We start from the raw sequence: 7,500 nt of genomic DNA on the forward strand, positions 1-7,500 counted from the left end.
AAAAAAAAAAAAAAGAAAAAAAAACTTGTTGAGCTCTCTAGGGCCCCAACGTGGTGTGTGTGTGTGTCCTGTGAGAGAGAGAGAGAGAGAGAGAGAGAGAGAGACGAGAGAGAGAGAGAGGAGAGAGAGAGANAGAGATTGAGAAGTAGGCTCTGTTTGTGTGGCGATGCCTCTGGTGTGTGTGAGTGAGCCTACTCGGACTGGACCAGTTTATATGGACATGGGTAGCATATAGCAGGGGTTTTCAAAGTGGGGCCTGGGGATGCCTGGGGGCGTGAGAGGATTCCAGGGGGGCCGTGGCAGATTGGCAGGGAAAATATAGCAAAATTAATTGAATGACTTAAGTAGCCGAAATAAACTAAGAATAGGCTTAAATCCCAAAGGAATATTTTTTTTCTTTACAATATTTATTTATTGTGCTTTCTGTAGTACCTGAATGGTCTTAGGAATACACAAACTTTATCAAGGTGTGAGACTGGGTGCACAGAAAAAAATTAGTGTGGCACGTCCCATGTCAGGGGGGGCTTGGCTGTAGGCTATCTACCTGTATGTGGAGGGCTCATAGTAAAGTTTGGGAATTCCAGGCCAAAATAGCCTGACGTAATTTATCTCAGAACATTGCTAATAGAAATGACCAATTGGGATTACATTGAAACATCTCAGAGAAATAACAAAAAATGTGAGGGATAAAACACTCAGGCACTGTTGAGATTTGTCGTCACGTGCCATCCATCCCCGCAATATATTAATGATGCATTATAGTACAGATGTATGGAGGCTCTTGTCCCAGATGAACAAATTTAGCAATTGCCAGCTGGTTTCCCATCAGAGCCCATAGTAATGCGTCTGAATACATGTCGATGCATCTGAACACTGCTGCGTTAACACAGCGAAAACATTTTGGAGCAACACCCTAAAACAATGCTTACTTCAAGACGGTAACGTTTGCAAGCCTCAGTAGATTAGATATCGCGTTTCATGCATTTAATCAGACATCAGCGCATTCGCACATGATTAGAACCAGTTTTACAGCCGGTAATTTCTCCAGACTGCAACAGGTGGTAAAACTCTCGGCGAAGTTTACCGATATCGCCGCTATCTTTACTGACATGGCGCGTTCAGACGCGGTTACTTTACTAGTTAGTCTCCTAACTAGTCCCGTCCGAGTAGGGCTTTAGAGAGAGGGGGAGAGAGCGCGCGCGAGAGACAGAGTGCTCCGGTTGCTTGGGTGTGTGTGTGAGAGAGAGAGAGCTAGCGAGAGAGGGAGGGAGAGAGATTCCTTTCAACTCACATATGTTGGTTAAGATAATATAGGCGAGGAAGCAGCGCATCCAAAACTTTAAGCATATGTTGAAAACCTCTCTTCTCTCAATAAATTGGAAGCATATCGTAGTAGGTAGTTCTAGCCTAATTGCATCCGTGATTGCTTTCCACCCTGCGCCACTCTTGTGGTAGGGGTAGAGTAGTTTGTTTAGCATTTTCTCCGCGAGATGTTTTCGTTTCAAATATTGAAACATGCCTGTAGTCCGGCTGCTACGACGTACAGCTTATGACAATACTGTCATTCACAATTTACAAAGTGGTAGGTTGTTTAATTCATCATTGGCAAAACGATAGGAGGTAGTGTCTCCTTTTTTGAACAGGAGCCCGTATTCCTCACCCGTTTCACTATATTTCTGTCAAACCATTTCACTCACCACGTTTGTTTGTGCTTGTAATGGGGGAGGAGACACAGAGAATGCACTAGGTAGGCTAGACCTACGTCTTCGCCAAGTGGCGAACGTAATGCAATGCGCTGTGCGCTTGGATACATAAACTGACAGATGATTAAAAAAAAAAAAATCGTATAACGCGATTTCTCAAAAAACAAATCGATTTGACGTTCAAACTCGATTTTAAAATCACATCGATTTTTTGCCCAGGCCTAGCAGAAAGTAGTTAATTGTTCATGAATATCACCTTATAGTACAATGTAATAATGCATGAAAACAAGTCATTTTGGAAAATGGCGGCCATATTGAATTCTGAGCAAAAATTGACGTGGCCCCATGTTTTAATTTATTCCAATAGGGCTTCTGGTCAGTAATCCACAGAGAAAAGTGCGGTAGGACGAAAGGCCTAATTTTCCCAGCTGATGACCTGTCTATAATAGGCTACTCCTACAATCTCTGGTATGATTGTGTGGGCTCATATGCATTCTATTCTTAACTGACAGTCAGATTTGAAGCACAATGTTATTAAGCTGTTCTGGTTAGGAAATAATACAATGTCCGTTTTCTATTGTGTTCATCCGTGTGCGCGTCCCTGCCTGAAACATTTGAATTAATTTGGAAACATATTTGCGGAGTAGGCTAATGCGCATTATCATAAATTGTATTAGATATAGGCGTAAGCAACACAGTATAATTAAGCCTTTGTGGTAATCAAATTATTCAGTGCCCCCTCTCTGTCTGATCCGTGTGTCTTGCTCACGGCCTCCTGTGTCAGTGTTAGGCTACGGGACTGGAAAAAGTTGGCCGTGTCTTACCTGGATCTGCTGCACAGCTGCTTTTACTGGTACCTGCTGCATCACCCGAGTCTTTTCTGAAATATTTATGTAGAGAACCCCTCAGGCTTTTGGCTTCTTCATCTCTTTTTCGCCTTTCTTTCCTTTTCAGCGCTCCTGACTTGTGCATGTTGTTGACTAATTGGCTCGCGCACTGACCACTTATCGAATGATGTCGTCTTTTTTTCTAGAAAGACCAAACCATTTTGGAATAGGGGTGATAGGGGGTTATTGGCCGTTTTTTTTCAAGGGCAATGAAGGCAAATATCTACAAGTCATTGTTTGAATGCAAATAAAGCACCTTTCTTACCCTAAATCAACACATTTTTGAAGTGACCATATAATAATTAATCCCAACGTCATGGGGGCCCAGTTATGGGCCCCTCTAGTCCAGGGCCCGGGACAAAAAGCCTTTTGTCCCCCCCTGTCGGCGGGCCTGGCCTCACATCTCAGATTCCCCCATAAAAGCTTTCTCACAGCCTCATTTACTGTTGTCATTCTCTTGTCTCTTCATCCCCCCTTCCACCCCCCTCCCCTCTCACACACACACTCTTTCTCGTATGCTCTATCTCTCCCCCTCTCACTCTCTCTCCCATACACACATGCAGTCTCTGTCTCTGTCAGACAGGCCGCATTGTTGTGGGGATGCTCCCAGACAGACAGAGGTGCACCGCAACTCCTGATTCTCCTCCCTGCACTTTCTCAGGCATTTTTATGCATTTTGGGTGCTGTCTGTGTATACTTGTTGCCTTTCTCAGTTGTTTTTATGTGTTTTGGGTGCCCTTTCGATATACTGTACTTGTTTCACTTTCTTTCACGCCTCTCTCAAATTGGCCTCACTGGAAAGCATCCATGTCATATCCACTCATTCATTTTCCAGAGAGATAAATGATTTATATTTTGACTGTAATGTTAACCCTATTCAGACTGGGCTTTTTTGGCATTCCTGGGCCTGGGGGGGGGCTCTTTTGACCCCCCCCTCATAACTCATGAACGGAATACAGTATGACTATGAAACTTGGGGGAGATGATCTACATATGGACATCTATGAATGACATCATTTTTGTGTAATTATCTGGTATTATGACGTCATTATGACATCATTATCTTATTATGCCCAAAATCTCGCCATAATGGATTTTCCAACAAATTTAGGTAATGCACTTAAATTTTAATGATTTTATGCTTCAAACCACTTAAATGCTCACAAAGTTGTCTGATGGTAATGGAAATAACAAAAAAATATGAAAATATATGGCGTCTTAGATATGGTAAAGTGATTTTTGGTCAGACATACCTGTCAGAAAACCGTTGCCATGGCAACGGCAAAAATGATAAACCTAATCTTTCGGTACCTAACTGTAGCCAACTAAATGTTAGGAAAAGTCACAAAGTTTCGTAGTCATAGCTTAAGTCGTTGAGGAATTATACGACATCAAAGTTGGTGTGGGCACTTTTAGCCCCCCCCCAGTCTGGATAGGGTTAAGGTTTGAACTGTGTGGTTACAAAAGGCAATAAAAGGGCAAAGCTGATGCCTCCAAGAAATTGAAATGCACATTCCAAATGTTTAGTTATTGGTTTGGATGAGGACTAAAGGTAGAAAGCTGAAATACTCTACATAAAATTAAATGTTTTCCTTTTTTTCTCTAGATCATTTTTGACGGCTTTTAGTGCCTTTATTGGATAGAATACTGTCAAAAGCCCTACTGCGACGGGACTAGTTTTATGTATGGACATGGGGAAATGTGATTTTTATCTCAGGACGTCGAAAGAAAAAAGAAATGGCCGATTCGGACTGGATTGAAATATCTCAGTAGAACAAAAAGTAGGAGGGGTTACTCATCACGCACCGTTGTGACTGCACTTGTCGTCATGTGCGTGCCAACTCCACAATATATCACTGATTTTTGAACACATTACTGCATTACCAACTTACATTTGGTCCTGTGGAACACTTCTAATAATTGTCTGTTGGTTTAGTAACCCATCAAAATCCATTCTAATGTGTCTGCATGCATGTCCTTTCATTTGGAGAGTGCGTTTTACCATACAGTCTGATTTTGACAGCGACAACTCCCTAAAATAAAACGGTTTATTACAAGGCTGTAACGTTTGCAAGCCCGGAGAGATTGGATATATTGTGCATTTCATGCGCTTAACCAGACATCTTTACATAGGATCGCATTTGGACGGGATTAGTATTACCTAGGGTAATTCTTCCGGACCGTTTTACGGGAGGTAAAACTCGCGGTTAAGTTTACCCGACATACTCCGCTATCTTTACCGGACTGGTGTGTTCGGACAGGATTACATTTCCCGGTTATAATTACTTTACCCCTGGTCCTCCCATTAAACTAGTCCCATCCAAATAGGGCTAAAGAGTGACAGAAAAGTATTGGAAGGCCCAGCCGTGGCTCTAATGGCTGTGCACTGGACTGGGTTCCTGATCATTTCCGACCCTTCCCCGTCTCTCTCTCCCATCTCTTTTCCAATCATCTCCCACTGTCCTGTCTGAAAAATAATAAATTCCCTCAAAAAATAAAAGTATTGGAAGACAGAAATGGGGAAGGATCAGGAATTGACCTCAGGGTCTGAACCGAACCCTGGTCCCCCGACTTCATAATACTTTGCTTTAGCTCACTGAGCCACAGCCAGCGGCTTATATTAAATGCTTTTAATTTCCAAGTTGATGTCTGAAAAACAGCCATTTTCCATCTGAGGAGTTAAGAATGGGATGCAGGGTTAAACAGCTGCAGTGAGAATTCTATTTAGCCCACTAACCCTCTCCACGGAGACCCTTCAGGTTCAGCCGTGTGACCCTGGAAGATGGCAGCTGGTCCTGGAGATGACTTTGACCTTGTGAGAAATCACTCACAAACACTCGAAAATCACACACGCACACACAGACATATTCATGCATGCACACACAAGCGTACACACGTGCACTACACACGCGTGTACACACACACACACGCACAAGCACACACACACACGAAAACACATGCATGCACACACTCATGCACGCACACGCACACACACACACGCAGACGCACACGCACACACACACAAACACAAACACACACACACACAACCGTATCCGTTTTCCTCCAGGTGTCTGTTGCGGTGGGGTGAGGTGAAAACTGCTCTCTCTCTCTCTCTCTCTCTCTCTCTCTCTCTCTCTCTCTCTCTCTCTCTCTCTCCCTGTTTCTCTCTCCCTCTCTCTCGACAGACGGATCTGGCTTGGTGATCTCCCAGGTCTGCGATGCAAACACCATTAGCATCAACTCACATGCAATTCAGATGAGCGCCGCAAATCCAGCATGAAATTAAATTTAAAAGTTGGACGCCAGAGCACCCCTCTCTTCACTGATTTTGTGCCAGATATTGGAGCAGAAAATACACACACATGCACATACACATACCAAGAGCTGTGTGTCCGTGTGTGTGTGTGTGTGTGTGTGTGTGTGTGTGTGTGTGTGTGTGTGTGTGTGTGTGTGTGTGTGTGTGTGTGTGTGTGTGTGTGTGTGTGTGTCAGCGTGTGTGTGTCTTGTTAGTCTTTTTTGGCATTTATGTGTGTGTGGGTATTTTTGTGTACAAATGCATGTGTCTGCATGTCAAGAGTATGTGTGTATTTTGGGGGGGAGTTTTATGATATTTTTTATTGGATGTTGAAGAAATGTTTTGCATGCTTCGGGGAGATGTAGTTATGTACAGTATGATGCAAATGTATTTCAGTCACAGCCTCAGAAAAGACATTTGAAACCTTAACTTGTTCTGTGTGTGTGTGTGTGTGTGTGTGTGTGTGTGTGTGTGTGTGTGTGTGTGTGTGTGTGTGTGTGTGTGTGTGCATTTGTGTGTTTCTGCACTTTGTGTGTGCGTACATTATGTGTGCACTCCCCATGTGTGTTTGTGCTGATCAACATAGGCCATATAGTACTTTGAGTGACTGCATGGCTTGAGAGAGTTGTGACCACCCACCTGCCTGTCTGCCTACCTTCCTGCCTGCCTGCCTGCCTGCCTGACTTGCCTGTCTGCCTGCCTGACTTGCCTGCCTGCCTGCCCGCCCTCCCGTCCGCCCGCCCGCCCGCCTGCCTGCCCGCCTGCCCGCCCGCCTGACTTCTTGCCTGCCCGCCTGACTTCCTGCCTGCCTGCCTGCCTCCCTGCCTGCCTGCCTGCCTGCTTGCCTGCCTGCCTGCTTGCCTGCCTGCCTTGCCTGCCTGCCTGCCTTGCCTGCCTGCTTGCCTGCCTGCCTGCCTGCCTGCCTGCCTGCCTGCCTGCCTGCCTGCCTGCCTGCCTGCCTGACTCCCTGCCTGCCTGCCTGCCTGCCTGCCTGCCTGCCTGCCTGCCTGCCTGCCTGCCTGCCTGCCTGCCTGCCTGCCTTGCCTGCCTGCCTGCCTGCCTGCCTGCCTTGCCTGCCTGCTTGCCTGCCTGCCTGCCTGCCTGCCTGCCTGCCTGCCTGCCTGCCTGCCTGCCTGCCTGCCTGCCTGCCTGCCTTGCCTGCCTGCCTGCCTGCCTGCCTGCCTGCCTGCCTGCCTGCCTGCCTTGCCTGCCTGCCTGCCTTGCCTGCCTGCCTTGCCTGCCGGCCGGCCTGCCTTGCCTGCCTGCCTTGCCTGCCGGCCGGCCTGCCTCTCTCTCTGCCTGCCTGCCTGCCTGTCCCCCTGCCTTCCTTGCCTGCCTGCCTTGCCTGCCCGCCTGCCTGCCTGCCTGCCTTGCCTGCCTGCCTGCCTGCCTTGCCTGCCTGCCTGCCTTGCCTGCCTGCCTTGCCTGCCTGCCTGCCTGCCTGCCTGCCTGCCTGCCTGCCTTGCCTGCCTGCCTGCCTGCCTGCCTGCCTGCCTGCCTGCCTGCCTGCCTGCCTGTACGTTAGCTCCTGAGTGGCGGAGACTTGCTGAGAAGTGCTCTCCTGAGACACAGGGCCCATTCTTAAGCTCTTAATGAAGACATATATACTGCTGAC

This window comes from Engraulis encrasicolus, unplaced genomic scaffold (genome assembly GCF_034702125.1).
Source record: "Engraulis encrasicolus isolate BLACKSEA-1 unplaced genomic scaffold, IST_EnEncr_1.0 scaffold_25_np1212, whole genome shotgun sequence".
In the NCBI taxonomy this organism is placed as follows: Eukaryota; Metazoa; Chordata; class Actinopteri; order Clupeiformes; family Engraulidae; genus Engraulis; species Engraulis encrasicolus.